General features: G+C 36.4%; 1 protein-coding gene across 1 annotated transcript in view; it reads right to left on the bottom strand.

The window, feature by feature from the left end:
* Positions 1-16,016, bottom strand: part of DSC1 (desmocollin 1) — a 313,848-nt gene that overhangs the window by 182,444 nt on the left and 115,388 nt on the right. The window lies entirely within an intron of this gene.

Raw genomic sequence — 16,016 nt, 5'->3', positions numbered from 1 at the left:
TAGGGTGTTACAAGATCAAAGAATAGTTGTTCCACGTCCAACACTTGTCAAAGGGGGCTAGGCAGTGAATTATGTTACCTAGCACTATTTTGCTCTATGTTATAGCAGATGATGTCAATATTTTCAAAGCCACAAAATACGTCTTACTTTAACTCTGTAGACAATGTAAAATTGTGATATTCTGTAGCATGCCAAAATGCAGAGGTGTAAATAAAGTCATTTGCAGGGAGTCTTTCTTTTATTTCTTTCTCCCATTTCAGAGGTTACATTAATGATGGGTAATCTTTCCAGAAATAAAATCAAAAGGTATTTCTTGAAATATACTTAAGTATGCTTGAGTCCAGGAGTTTAAAGGACTAAAACTAATTATTAACTAATTATTAGTTAATTAATTAATTAAACAGAATGACATCTAACCACAAGTAGCTTACTTGTCACTTTGATATGACACATCATCAAAAGTATTTTCTTAAGACTCCTGATATCTTCCAGATAGTTTTTTTAGGTTGTCTAACAAATGCCAGAGAGACCATCTTCAATAATTGTTGTTATTTAGATTCATCAGTTACATAAAACCATGGGAGATACAAGGAAAAAAATGGCAGTATTAGTCATCAACCTTTCTAGGAAGATACTTTCAAATCAAATTGCTTTTTTGGGGGGTGTTTCTGTTTTTTTGTTTATTTGTTTGTTTTTTAGGATTACATATCAATATTCTAACTTTTTGTTCCTAAATTTTAAAATTAACTTTTTAAGACATCATCCATTCTAACAGTCATTTAAATGCATGCTACTTTTCAATTAACAGTCTTTGGGGAGAGTTTAATTCTTCCTTTTAGATGCTTTCATTTATAGACCTTAGGTTATTACATAGACCTAAGAAAAGAAATGGAAATTATTTAATAAGTGAATAGTTATCATTCAAATCTACATTACAAGCTGAATTTCAGATCAGCCTGCTCTTAAATGGGAAGGAAGAAATCGTGATTTAAATGATATATATACATAGTTTGAAAATAGTGTTTTAATGTGTATAAAGCACCTGGCTTTCTAAAGAGGTAATCCTTGGGGGTAAAAATTAGTGCATTATGAATACTTTGTTATTTAATATCAAACAAAATACCATCTTGTGCTAATTTTGACATTGAATTCCAACTATATCTGCTATATATTATTAACTTCTATGTTGTTGATGTAACTGTGTCTGCACTGAAAGGTTTACAGAAAAAAGTATTCATTTGGGGTTATGTATAGCCCTTTATTTCAACATCTGTTCTACATTCATGTATAAGTTTTTAGCCTCATAATCTTCATTCAGTGTAATATTCTGACAGAATTTTAACTATATAGCTTCAAAAAATACATATTCACTCTGACTGGATGTTTTAAATTATATACACAATTCATTTCTAAATTTATACCAACATTTGAATGTCAGCCAGGCTATAACACATAGTATGACACCCTTTAACTTTAGTAGGAGTTTAAGGGTGTTATAATCATTGGCTAAAATGGCCATTGCTATTTGAGGAAGACATTTGAAACCCAAAACAAACTTTTTAAAATATTTCTATATTTTCCCATGCCTATTTAATAAATTCTAACATTTTGGAGGATTTCTAGTATTTTTAAGACCTACTTCACATTGCACTGGAATACACCAGTCCACATAGATTCCAAGACCCATGTAATAGAATAAGTCTTCCAGTTCTAGATTATTCCATTTATGTTAGGGCAAAAGCATGAGTGGATCAACCTGTTATCCATCAAGCAATTTTAAAAGAATACACAATCTACTGTTTAATTGTCTATAGCCGCTCCATTTAGCTATACTAGAATTAATAAACACTATGTCATCAAGCTGTACTTAGTCTAACTTATTTTTCTTTTGCTATTTTGCAAGTATTTTTAAACTCTGATATTTATCTTTGGTGATGTTTAAAATAAGGTGCTTTCCTTCAAGTTTCAGTATAAAAGTCTTGGATTATTTGGGTATTAGTTCCTTGCCTTGTCATCTGTTGGCTATTTTAAGTTGGTTTGTAATTTCCAAAGAGTTGTGTTTATAGCAATAAAATGATTAATATGCTGTCATTATCTTTTCTGAATTTTAAGGGGAGCTGGGTTTCAGACTATAAGAATAATTAGAAGTTACCAAATCTAGTTCTTGTTTTCAGCCCATACAAGCAAAGAAATATTGTGGTTTTTTTTAATTTTCATACTATTAAAACTTGTTTTGACTTTCCACTTCCTTGCTCTTTTTTTTTTTTTTTTTTTTTTTCTTGTTTACTGAGGTGCCTGCTCTCTGGACTGCTGCTTAGTAACGTCAGGGCACAGCCAGAAGCATCCCTTCACAAATAAGTAAATTATGAATAGCTTGCATTTTAAACTTTTAATTAATACGTTAGTATTTTATTTTTTTACCTTTCCCTCTTTCATACTCTAGTTTTTCATTTTTGTTTATTTTTAAATGGCTTTGCTTCTCATTTGTTTTTAAAATCATATCCTTTCATTTTTATTGGGATGCACCACCTTTTTGCTCTCCAATGCCACTTTTCAGACCATTTTCATCTTCATCTTGCACAAAACCTTACATTTTTCTGACATATGTGATCTGCTTATATCCTCCTCCCTCTGTTTTCTTTGAGACACTTGACTTCCTAATAATGTCCCCAATTTTAGTGACGATGCATATTCTGGCCCACAGTGTTCTGTGACTGCTCCAACTCCTGAGAGTGTTCGCAGTGACTTAAATGACTGTATAGATAAGGCACTTGACACCCCAGATTCTTAGTTCCTAGACCCCCATTGTCCCCACTCCACCTTAGCCACCCTCTTCCTCGTCGTAACCCAGCATGGCAGTACTTTGAATGCCTCAGTTTTACCTCCTCCTTATCCTTCCAGCTCACTTGCTTAGGTATTCCAATTGTTGCAATTCCTCCCCTTCATCAGAGCTTCTATTTTTGTACCCCACCACTTTCACACTATCTGTCTGCTTCGCTTCCTTCCTTGTCTAATCAAGCTTCATATAGTCACCTCTCAGTGAATATCTTTAACCCCTTGTCCTGCTCTTCCTCTTTCATATCCCAAATCTTTCACCCTCCATCTCTGTCTGCACAAAAACAACTAAACAAATGATTCAAGTGAGCTGACATTTTTCACTTTAAATACTCAAACTCAAATCTCAGAGTAACATCAAATGCTTCCCTACAATTCTATCTGCTTTGCTGATAAGACTTTTCATCTCATTATGCCATATAACTATTCCATACCTTCTCTGTCTTCAAACCTCCCACACCTCCTCTTTCTGCCTCATTCATAGCTGGTGATCAAATCCAATTGTTTACTGAGAAAATATAAGTCATCAATCTCAAATCCATTCATCTTCCTCTGCCAAACCTACACATGCACCTGCATGTGAACACTTATTTTCCCCCTGCCTATTACAATGGAGTTTTTGTCCTTCTCATATAAAAAGACAATCCCTATTTGTGCTCAAGGACTTTACTATAATAACCTCTTTCCTATTCTATCATCTATCTATCTATCTATCTATCTATCTATCTATCTATCTATCATCTATCTATCTATCTATCTATCATCTCCTGGAACTTTTCCATCACCACCTCACCCTGTACCTACAGCCTCATTTTTTCTCTGTTCACCAAACTTCTTTTTTTTTTTTGGCTTTTTTTTACATATTTTAATTTATTTTATTTTTAAAACTTTTTTAATTACTCTTGACATACAATATTATATTAGTTTCAGGTGTATGACATAGTGATTAGACATTTATAACTTATTAAAACGATCACCCTGATAAATCTAATACCCATCTGATACCATACGTAGTTATTACAATATTACTAATTATGTTCCCTGTGTTGTACTTTACATACCCGTGACTGTTGTTAAACTGTCAATTTGTACATCTTAATCCTTTCCCCTCTTTCCCCATCTCCCAACCCCTCTCCCATCAGACAACCATCAAAATGTTCTCTGTAACTATGACTTTGTTTCTGTTTTATTTGTCCATTTATTTTGTTTTTTAGATTCCATATATAAGTGAAATCATATTCACCAAACTTCTTAAGACTCATGCACCCATGCTTTTTGTCCTTTCTTCCCTATGTCCCATCACACTTCAACTCCCATCCATCATTCCATCAAAATGGCTCTTGTCTAAGACATATAGTGTTAAATACAAGACCCACCTTTCTGTCCTTGTCTTTTATAACTTCTGGAAAGAATCTGAAAAAAGAAACTATTCTTTCTTCCTTGAAACACTCTTCTTTCTTGACTTTTATAACACCATGCTTTCAAGATATCCCTTACATTTCACCAGTTACTTTTTCTTTTCTGATTGTTCCCCATCTACTCAACTTTAAAATGGTGATGTTCCTCTAAAGTTTGGTTCCAAGACCTCTCCTCTTAAAACTCTATACTCTCTCTGAGACCTCATCCAAACCCCTAAACTTCAAGTAATTTTAAATACTCAAAATTAAAGTTATAATTTCACCACCCAAATATCCCTTATCCCAGTAAATATGACCCCGATGATCCATTGCTCAAGCCAGAAATTAAGTATTGCTCCTGGATTTCATCCTTTCTCTCACCCCTTACATTTGATCCATTAGTAAGTCCTGTAGATTCTATAACCAAAATATATCACAAGCCATCTAATAGTTTCCATCTCCATCTGACATCACCCTACCAGAACTTCCTCTTAAATAGTCTCTACTTCTATACGGGCCTTCTTCAAACAATTTTCTACAGATGAGCTTATGTGACCATCTAAAATATAAATTAGATTAAGTCAATTCACTGTTTTAACAATTTCAATGGATATTCATTACATATCTTAGAATAGCATACAGGGACCTGCTTGATCTGGCATAAAAGGTGATGGTGGTTTGGAGTAGGATAGTTGTAATGGAGGTGAGAAGAAATAGATTAAGGAAATGCTTCACTTTTGTAACTGGTATTCACAATGCATGAAACATTTCCTCCTCGTTTTCATACGGTTACCTCCTTTCATCTTTTAGGTAGTAATTTATGTATCACTTCCTCAGAAATTCTTTCCTTGACCAACTTGTTCATTCATTCATTTATTTATTCATTCCACAGATGAATGCCTAACAGTTATGCCAAGCAGTGATGATATGACATTGAACAAAACACAGAAAGTCCTTCTCTTTGTGGAGTTTATGTTCAGGATAAGGAAGGGCTGGAAGAGGTCTGAAAATAAACAAGTAAATATATAGTGTGTTAGATGGCAGTAAAATGTCAAGAGCAAAATAAAGCAGGGCAATTTAGGATAGGGAGTACAGAATGGGAGAAATGCTCTTTTATATAAGAGAGTTAAGATAGGGTTCTGTTATAAACTAATATATGAGCAGACTCCTGAAGAACATTAAGGGAATAAGCCATGTGGATATCTGGGTACAGGGTACTTCAGACAGAGGGGACTACAAAATTGCAAAAATTCTGGGGCAGGCACATGCTTGGGGGTATTCAAAGAAGAAGGACACCCATGTGGCTGGAAAGAGTGAAAGAAGGAAAGCAGTAAGAAATGAAGTCTGAGAGATAACAAAGAATGAGATTGAGTTTGACCTTGCAGGCCACTGTAAGAACCCTGAATGAAATGGATAGCCACTGGGCAGCTTAAGCAGAGAGGTGCTCTTCTCATATTTGTATTTTTAAAAGACCACTCTACCTACAATGTTGAAACTCTTGGAAGGCAATCACAGAATCAAGGAGATTATTTAGAAACCTACTGCAATAATCCAGGTGAGGGAGTGGTTGTTAATAACCTATAGTTAGCTCTATTAATGAGGGACTACTACCACCTGGTTTGACCATAACAGCTTAGTAGCAAAACAAGTGACAAAAATAAAACAAACACCGTCAGCAATTTAATAAAGCAATATTAAAAAAGAAAATGGAAAAAGGGCCCTAAGCAATAGATTAAAACACTTGAGCTGCAACATTCAACTACAGTCAAATGAAATTTCTATGTCGCTGACTGTGGCATTTGACTTTACCCCACAGTCTCAGTGTTCCAGAAAAGATGTGCAAAGCAGATGTACATTTTTTAATATTTTTGTGTTTTTCAAGAATGAATAACAATATGAAATTTTTATACTTTAAAGTAATCATTTATTTTAATAAAATGTAGCACCTTAACTGTAGTTATTTAAAAATATAAATACTATAATTATTTTTTGTGGATTTTGGACACATTTTAGAGAAAAAGCTTGAAATTGATTAATGCAGTGAAAGAGTTAAATTGAAATCTCATAAAATGTCTTGAAAAAGCTCAAGTATAATAAACACAAATAGAGGATATTAGATTAGTCAAAAAGTTTGAAAATTATGTGAGTTTCTAGGCATGTGATTGGTGATTGAGTTCAAATAAGACAAACTCCAGGTGACCCTGGAAGACTTACTTTTCCCTAATTTTACAAACAAAACTTAATTATGACGAACTTAGTATATTCCAGTCTGGACTATGCCTGTGTTCCAGTCATCTCTTCTCATACAAAACCTAGGATAGTCAAGGACTCAAGAACTTGCCCAGAACTACTCAAAATGACAGGGTCCAATTCTTACCAAGTTCCATATCTCATTGGATGCAGAATGTAACTTGTCACATTTTTCAAAGGAAAATACTTTGCTGTATTCAAATTAGTAGATACCACTTTGAAAATGAATGCCAGTTTCTGGTGAATAAATTGCTGACCCAGGCCTGATCACATCTTAAATGGGGTTCACCCAGAGGTAGACCCTGAGACAGGATGTGAAAGCAATCTAAAAGGGAGAAGTGGACATGAATGAACTACCAGTAGGGAACAGGTAAATGAAACAGGGAAGGGAAAGCAGTCAATAAAACGTGCGCTATCAGCTAGGTACTACCAAGGCAATTGAAGCTCAGCCTTCCTGGAGAAAACCCTGGGAGCCAGTGTAGTTTAACTCATGTACTGCAGTAAAACCATTCCAGAAATGAGGGAAATCATGTATTTAGACAGCAGCTACCATCAGTTAATACTTAATGGGTGCCTCTGGGAACAGACTTCCCTGTGCCTGCTGTACACTGGGCTATGGCACCAGTGAAGTAAAGAAACAGAAGAGTTGACAGAATTTCGGTATGTGGGTATAGAAATGAAAAGAGTAAAATATGGCGAGGGCACCAACAAGGTCTCTTACAACCATTCATATACTCTGCAGCACTCTCTGGTGAAATATGCTATAAGAAACCTCAGAATTTTCTCATTTGACAGGACTTGAACATTCTACTGTAAATAAGAATGGATCATAATCTAAAATGTTGATAGACTGGATAATAAAACACAAAGTTATGAAATAGGAAAGTTATCAGTTCCCTCTTGTAATTAATATGTACCTTTATAATATTGTCATTTATGTTAATTAAATGTTTGTCCTCATAGAGTGTTTGGACATATAATCATTGTCCTATAATGACTTATTTTACTATCACACATTTAGGAGTGACCCTAATATAGAATTGGTTTTGATGTATATTTACTTCCAAAAAGAAGGACTATGAGTCAATGAAATTCATCACTTTTTGTAGACATAACCCCAACATTTTAATAACTTATTTGTAACAACATCATGCCAAGTCACTCAGTCTCCAAGACATAATCTTGCACCTAGCTTATTTATAAAGGCATACCAAAAATTACCTTGTTAGTTGGATATGGAAGTAATAAGTAACAAATTTTGAATTAATCTGTGATGCCCAGAGGTCAGCACAGTGTCAAGCAAAAACTCAATAATTACCTCTTGAACACATGAATAAACGTCATCCATTCACTACTTAATTTTTCTAAAATCCATCCAAGCATTGACAGTCTATATGAGAACTGAACCCCCCAGATTACATCATATTGCTTGTCAAATTCCCACCATTACTGAGGATTTCCGGTCAAGATGGCAGATGAGGTTAACGCTGTGCTAACCTCCTCTCAGGACCACATCAATTACAACTAAACTACAGAACAACCATCACTGAGAATTGTCTGAAGTATAGGTGAACCAAAGCCTTACAACTACTGACATACAGAAGAAGCCAACTCAAGATTGGTAGAAGGAGCAGAGATGTGGAATGTGCTGGTCCCATACTCGCATGTGACCATTAAAAACTGGGAAGGATATCTGAGTTGTGGTGGTCCCTCCCTGAGGAGGGAGGGGTTCCAGCCCTTCCCCAGCCCAGAGTTTCAGTGCCAGGGAGAAAAGTTCCCATAACTTCTGGCTATGATAACCAGCAGACATTGTGACTGAGTGAGATGGAGGGCAGCTGCACTCCCAGGCACTCTAAAAAGGACTGTGCACAGACTTACTCGCTGACAGACGCACTCGCTCTGAGCTCCAGCGCTGGAGCAGCAGCCTGAAAGGTGCCAGGGACATACGGAGAAAAACTGAATTGTCTACCTTTAGGCTGAGGGCTGGAGGGACAGCTTTCTTCAGACAGAGGAGCTGGCAGAGCCATTGTTTCTTTGTTGAGCCCTATCCCTTTCTGCATGCAGACACAGGCAGATGCCATATCTGAGTCTCCATCCAACTGGCTATCACCTTTCCACTGCCCCACCCTAGTGATTCCTTGGGACCACACTCCATCCAACTTTCAAGTACACACACGCCTCTTCCAGTGGCTTTTCTGTAATAAACAGCCTGCCTTGGCTCATGCTGCAGCCTTTCCTCAAAGATCCAAATCTCTCAAAGGTTCAAAAAATCCAAATAAGCAGCATCTTTCTTCAGCATGTCCTGTACCACTGGCTGAGTAACCCTAAGCCCAACACTAGCGACAGCTGGCCTTGGTTCCTGGTTTGGCCTCGTAAGGCACCTCCAAGCACAGCGTGGTGGTGGTCATCTCTGTATTGCTCTGTGACTCATGCTAGGTGGCCCTGGGCAGGGCACAGACTGCAGCTGAACTTTGCCTGCAGCAGGTCCCCTCCTAAGTGGCCCCAGGTCTCGCAGCCCCAGTGACCAGGTACATACTGGACTGGAGCATCACCCACTACCTCCAAGGATGACATATCCAAAGGGCAGACTGGGCAGGCATCAGAGCCCTGCTAGAGTGAACCCTGCATGGTAGGGTCAGCCATTGCACAACACCTTCTCCACTGTAGTCACAGACAGTCCTCACAACCAATCAGCCTGAGGGTCCATCCCTCCCATTGTTATACAAACAGCAATAAAGTCTCAACTACAACAGGAGGACAACACAACCCACACAAAGGACACATTTGGACACACGGCTCTGGTGACAAGAAGACTGCACCACTGGGTCCCACAGGACACCTACTACATAAGACCACTCTACTAAGACCAGGAGGCATAGCAGCCCTACATAGAAACAAACACAGAGAGGCAGCCAAAATGGGGAGACAAAGAAATATTTCCAAATAAAAGAACAGAACAAAGCTCCAGAAAAAGAACTAAACAAAATGGAGACAAGCAATCTGCCAGACGCAGAGTTCCAAACACTGGTTATATGATATGTGATCTCAGGGAGAACTTCAACAAAGAGATAGGAAATATAAAAATGGAGATAGAAAACTCCAGTCAGAAATAAAGACTACAATAACTGAAATGAAGAATACATTAGAAGGCATCAATAGTAGATTAGATGAAGCAGAGGATCAAATCAGTGATTTAGAAGAGAAAGTAGCAGGAAACACCCAATCAGAACAGCAAAAAGAATCTAAAAAAAAGAGGAGAGTTTAAAGGGTCTCTGGGACATCAAGCACAGGAAGCACAGAGAGTCTCTAGCAAGATGAACCCAAAGAGGCCTATACCAAAACATATCATAATTAAAACGCCAAAGGTTAAAGACAAAGGAAGTATCTTAAAAGCAGCAAGAAAAAAGCAGTTAGTTACCTACAAGGGAACTCCCATAAGACTGTCAGCTGATTTCTCAACAGAAACTTTGCAGGCCAGAAGGGACCGGCAAAAATATTAAAAGGATGAAAAGCAAGGACTTACAACCAAGATTACTTTACCTATCTTAGCTATCATTTAGAATAGGACAGATAAAGAGCTTCCCAGTTAAGAAAAATCTGAAGGAGTTAATCAACACCAAACTAATATTACAAGGAATGTAAGTGGGACTTCTTTAAGACAAAAAGAAAAAAAAGATCAAAAATATAAATAATAAAAATGGCAATTACTGTGTATCTATCAACAATTACTTTCAATGTAAATAGAACATTAAATAATATTGAATTAACATAATATTAATATTAATTAATATTGAATTAATATTAAATAATGTTGAATTAACATAAAATAATATAATACAAAATAATATTGAAGTTAATATAAAATAACATGAAGTTAATATAAAATGTCAACTACTGAAAAATTTAAATGAGAGGGAAAGGTGAAGGAGAATAAGAAGTTTATGTTTGCCGGTATAAAACAAATAAGTCATGAAAATGTAATGTACAGCTTATGGAATTTATTCAATAATATTGTGATAGAATGGCACAATGTCACATGGTTGCTGGACTTACGGTGATCACTTCTTTAGGTATATAAATGTTGACTAAGTGTTGTGTACACCTGAAACTAACATAATATTGTATGTTAGCTATATTTTAATAAAAATTTTTCTAAAAATTCCCACCGTTCTCAACAGAACTTCTTTTTCTGAATTGCTCTTTGGCACAATGATGCCTCTTTAAACTGAGGGATAATATAATTTAATTTTTATCAGATTGTAAACTACATCTTGACCAGTTGTCTTAAGTGATCTGGGAAAAGATAAAATATTTTAAAATTTAGAACTTACTAGTATGTAGTTAGAATTAAAGGATAAACCTAAAGGAAAAATAGTTTGTTTTCAAATATAACAACATTTTCCAAATATTTGAAAATAGTCCCCAAAAATTGGGACAAGACTATGGCTTTCTTTATACGACAAAGATTATACTAGTTATAGTAAAATGCTCCCAGAACTATGTGAGACTGACAAATCAAAATGTCACCTGACAGATGAAATCAAATATATGTAAAAGTTCAGGCCTTTTCTGAATGCTGCTCTCTGGGAGAATAGATAAAGGTATTCCTTCTCAGAGGGCAAAAATATTTTACTAAATGAGTAAGATGAAAGTCATTTCAAGTTATCTATCCATCTTTGCTCTCTATTTATGATCAATAAATAATATTTGGATTGATACCTTGATTTCTAGGACAAAGTAAGAACATCCTTTGGAGAGAGAATATGAACTTTGTAAGTACCCCATGGAAAACTCCCCCCATTGGAAATTGATATTCATCTTTTTAAATTATCATCTATAAACATGATTATTGAACATCAATCACCAGAAAAACTGATTGGCTTTCAATATAAAGACAAAAATAAATGGGTGCTTAGAAAATCAGGATGTAAACCTTGTAATGGGGAACTCAAGCCAAGTTAGGTAATTAATAAGGCCCATTTAAATGGCTAACTGGCTAAACTTCTCTTTGCAACACTCTTAACATTAACACCTAAAAGCTTTCTTTCCAAAACATCATTATTTGTGAAGTAAGGGTAATAAGCCAAGTTTATTTTTAGAAGATAAATAATGTATTTTTAAAATCATTGAAAACAAGATGAGGGTTAAAAATCAATGAAATAGAATAAAAATTCAATGACAGTTACAAAATTGTTAGAAATTAATGTGTTATAAACAAGAGTAGGAAACAAAAAGGAAAAATCATATATAATGACTGCCACTAAAACTGAATATTAATATAAAGTGTAGTAAAATATCTATACCTAATACTGCAGGTTTTTAATTAACAAGTCTGTTAAAGATATATACACTAGAAATTCTGAGGACCATTCAAAGAGAGTGCACTGTGTGCTAGTTTCTATATATAAAGGTATCTTATTTAATCTCCCAAAATCTTCCAGGGAAGGAAATATGAGTAGATGAGAAATTTGCAATTTACAGAGATAAATTAACTCACAGAAACAAAGCAAATTAGTGAAATTCCTGAAATTTGAACAAGATCTAAATCTTTATCCATTTCAATATGCCACACTGGCATAGGACATTTACCTTAACGATAAAAACAACTAAAGCATGATGAACTAGAAGGTATAATTTGGAATAACCTACATAAGATAAATAAAATTAAAATGTATTTTAACTTCTACACAATAAAAATTAATAAATGTGATGAATATGAAGGCAATGAGAATTTTCAATTAATGGTAGCAGGGTCAAGACATTTCTACTTTATGCAACTGTATGAAATTCAATAACAATGATAAATAAAATAATAATTGAAAATAATAATCCATCTTTAAAAAGAACTAAAAAAAGATTCCAACCCCTCTACCCTTGAAAACACACACACACACACATACACACACACACACTCACACACACACAATGTCCAACATGTACACTGAAATGTGGACCAGAACTAGGATGTTCTAGAGCCAGTAAATATTTCTCGCTATCTCTTGTGAACTGGAGATTACTCTAAAAGTAAATGACACATTATTTTAAGATCTAGTGACATAGGTGAACAATAGCATTATTAGAGAACATTATTATAGAAAACTGGTTCCACATCACTGGTCAGTCTGGAAAGCAGACTCCTTAAAGATGTCACCTTTATTTTCTGTAACTAAGCTTCCTACTCCGTAGAAATTTGGGGGAGTGAGGTAGGATGGAGGAGCACCAAAAAGGAGAATACAAGAACACATTCAAGGTAACCCAGAGCCAGTCCAACTAGACCTTCATAGGTAAAATCAAGCAGGAATAATATAAAGACAAAAAAATACCTAAAAAGAGTTCAGATATTGAAATTATCAGGCATATGCTATCAAACAAATAAAAATCTAATAAAATTTATATACCTAGTAAGATTGATCAAAACAAAAAAAGAACATACAAATAAAAAATATCAAGAACTCTTTACAATAGCATATCACTATGGATTCCACAGATGTTAAGAAAATAAGAAGATATTATAAACAAGTTGTTGACAACTAATTGGAACATTTATATGAAATAGACAAATTCATAGTAAAAAGTACAATTTACCCAAAATGTCTCAAGAACCAAACATTCAAAGAAGAAATAATTTCAATCTTATATAATTTCTCTAGATAAGAGAATAAGACATTACAATCCCCAACTAATTTCATAAGGCTAGCATAACTTTGAAAATAAGTTCAACAAGATCAGTGTAAGAAAATAAAATTACCTAACAATTTCATTCATAAATATGGATGAAAAATTCCTAAATAGAATATCCACAAATTGAATCCAGTAATGTATAAAAATGATGATAACAAAATCTGGGTTTATAACCAGTAACATATGATTGGCTAAACATTAGAAAATTCAGTCTATGTAACAAACCACAGAAACAGATTAAATGAGAAAAATCATATAATCTTCTCAATATACAGGACATTTTTCATAAAACATATGTTTGTGCCTCTTTTTGGACTTCTGATCTTCAGAACTGTAAGATAATGAATCTGTGTTGTTTTCAGTCACTAGGTTTGTAATAATTTGTTACCACAGCAATAAGGAAATAACAGATAGCACGGTTATTGATAATAGCCTGTTGTGTGTAAAAACAAAATCATTATCAATTGCAAAAAAAACTCCAAAACAAACTCAAAAGAGAAAAAAGAATTAAGTAAAAAATAGTAGCGACACATATAACAGAGGTTAATTTTTCTTACATCAGAAGAGTGTTTATAGAGATCCAAGATGGTGGAATAAACACTGTGCCTGCTTCTTTTCGTGAACACATTAAAATTACAACTAAATTATAGAATAGTCAACCTGGAGATCCACCTGAAGTCTAGCTGAACAGTTTTATAACTAAGGATATAAAGAAGAAGCCATGTAGAAAATGGTAAGAGGGGCAGAGATGCAAACTGAGCTGGTCTCAAATCTCCCTGTGGTGGTTAAAAATAGGGAGGGATAACCTGGCCACAGAGGTACCCCCCCCCCCAGAGGAGTGAAAGACTCCAGCCTCATTCCAGGCTCCCCAGCCCAGAGTGCTGGTGCTGGGAAGAGGAGCACCCCCCCACATCTGGTTGTGAAAAACAGTGGGGATTCCAACCATCTGGGTGGGATAAAAGGCTGCAAGAAACCCAGATTCCTCTTAAATGGCCCACATATAGACTCACTCGCTCACAGGGATTCACCTTGCTCTCCAGAAGAGTGAGGGTAACTCAGGGGGCGTCAGAGGCATACAGGAAACAGACTGAGGTGTGTGGCCTTGAGGACAGGGCTGTAGGACAGTCACCATTTTTCCTGTAAGGGATCTTTCTCCCGTGCAGCTAGGCAGGCGGCCACCATCTTTAATGTGTTGAGCACACCCCCTACACTTACAGGCAAATCTGAATCTGATTGTTCTGGTGAGCTCCAGGGCTCCACCCTCCTGACTCACTGGGACCCCACCCCACCCAACGCCCCCAATGCTGGAGGTACTTTCTCCAAGAATAGCCAGCCCCACCCACATTGCACACTTTCTTCAAAAACTATCAGAGGCTGTGGGCCCCAGGTGGGTGATGACTGGTCTCAGTGTACTCTGAGACTTTTCCTGAGTAGCTCCAGGCTCAGCACTGCCACCAAACCAGAATCTACATTAACCTGATGACCACAACTCTTTCCACTCTAGTGAATCCCTGAGACCCTGTTTCATTCAACTCACATACTACACAAGGCTTTATCAGCGACTGAACTTTAAGGGAGCCAGAAAGAAGCAGCAGGCCTTGGGGTATCCTGGCTTTTTGCAGAGCTACCCCAGGCCGGGTACTGGTGGCATCCTCTGTTCAAAGCATGGCCTCTCTGATGTGCCTTCAGGTTCAGCACAAGCAGCAAAAAAACATGAATTACTTTGTAGCTCCTACCAAGTAGTCCCTGGCTACAGCAGTGGGTGACCTAGGCCAGCACCAGATCCCTTCCCAAGAAGCCCCAGAACCAACATACACGGAGGTTGGACTCAGAACCACAGCAGAGCACTGTCCAACTAACCCCACAAGTGGCATACACAAAGGGTGGTCTCAACAAGCATCAGAGCCCACTGGGGTGAATCCCACTCACTGGTGTAAGCACCCTGCACAGCAGCCTGTAAGTTGTGGACATGGCCAAACCCCACAGCCAATCAACCTGAAGGTCAACCCCACTCACTGATGTGCTAGTAGAAACCAAGGCTCAACTATAGCAGGAGGGCTCACACAACCCACCCAAGGGACACTCCTAAAGCACCTGGAGCACGCGATCAGGGTGACTGTACCACTGGATCCCACAGGACACCTATAACATAAGCCCACACAGCCAAGACTGGGGGGCAATAGCTACATATCTATCAACAATTACTTTAGATATAAATGGATTAAATGCTCCAATGAAAAGACATAGGGTGGCTAAATGGATAAGAAAACAAGACTCTTATATATGCTGCCTACAAGAGACTCACTTTAGATTGGAAGACACACACACAGATGTAAAGAGATGGAAAAAGATATTTTATGAAAATGGAAACAAACAAAAAATTTTAAAGCTAGGGTAACAATACTTACACCAGACAAAAATAGACTTTTAAACAAAGGCTATATCAAGAGACAAAGAAAGACCCAATAATCCCACTTCTAGGTATTTATCTGAAAAATCCCAAAATGCTACTTCTAGGGGACGTGCATCCATATATTCATTGTATCATTATCTACAATAGCCAAGATGTGGTGGCAGCCTGGGTATCCATCAATGGAAAAATGGATAAAGAGGAGGTGGTACATATATACAGTGGAATATTGCTCAGTGATGGATGAGAATGGGTTCTTGCCATTAGCAGTAGCATGGATGGACCTGGAGGATATTATGCTGAGTGGAGTATGTCAGACAGAGAAAGACAGATGCAATGTGATTTTGCTTATATGTGGAATCTAGAGAACAAAATAAACAAATCAGAAACAAACTCATAGATACAGAGAACATTTTGATGGTTGCCAGATGGGAGGAGGTTGG

The sequence above is a fragment of the Rhinolophus sinicus genome, linkage group LG09, assembly GCF_036562045.2.
Source record: "Rhinolophus sinicus isolate RSC01 linkage group LG09, ASM3656204v1, whole genome shotgun sequence".
NCBI lineage: Eukaryota > Metazoa > Chordata > Mammalia > Chiroptera > Rhinolophidae > Rhinolophus > Rhinolophus sinicus.
This window is presented reverse-complemented; position numbering and strand designations above follow the sequence as displayed.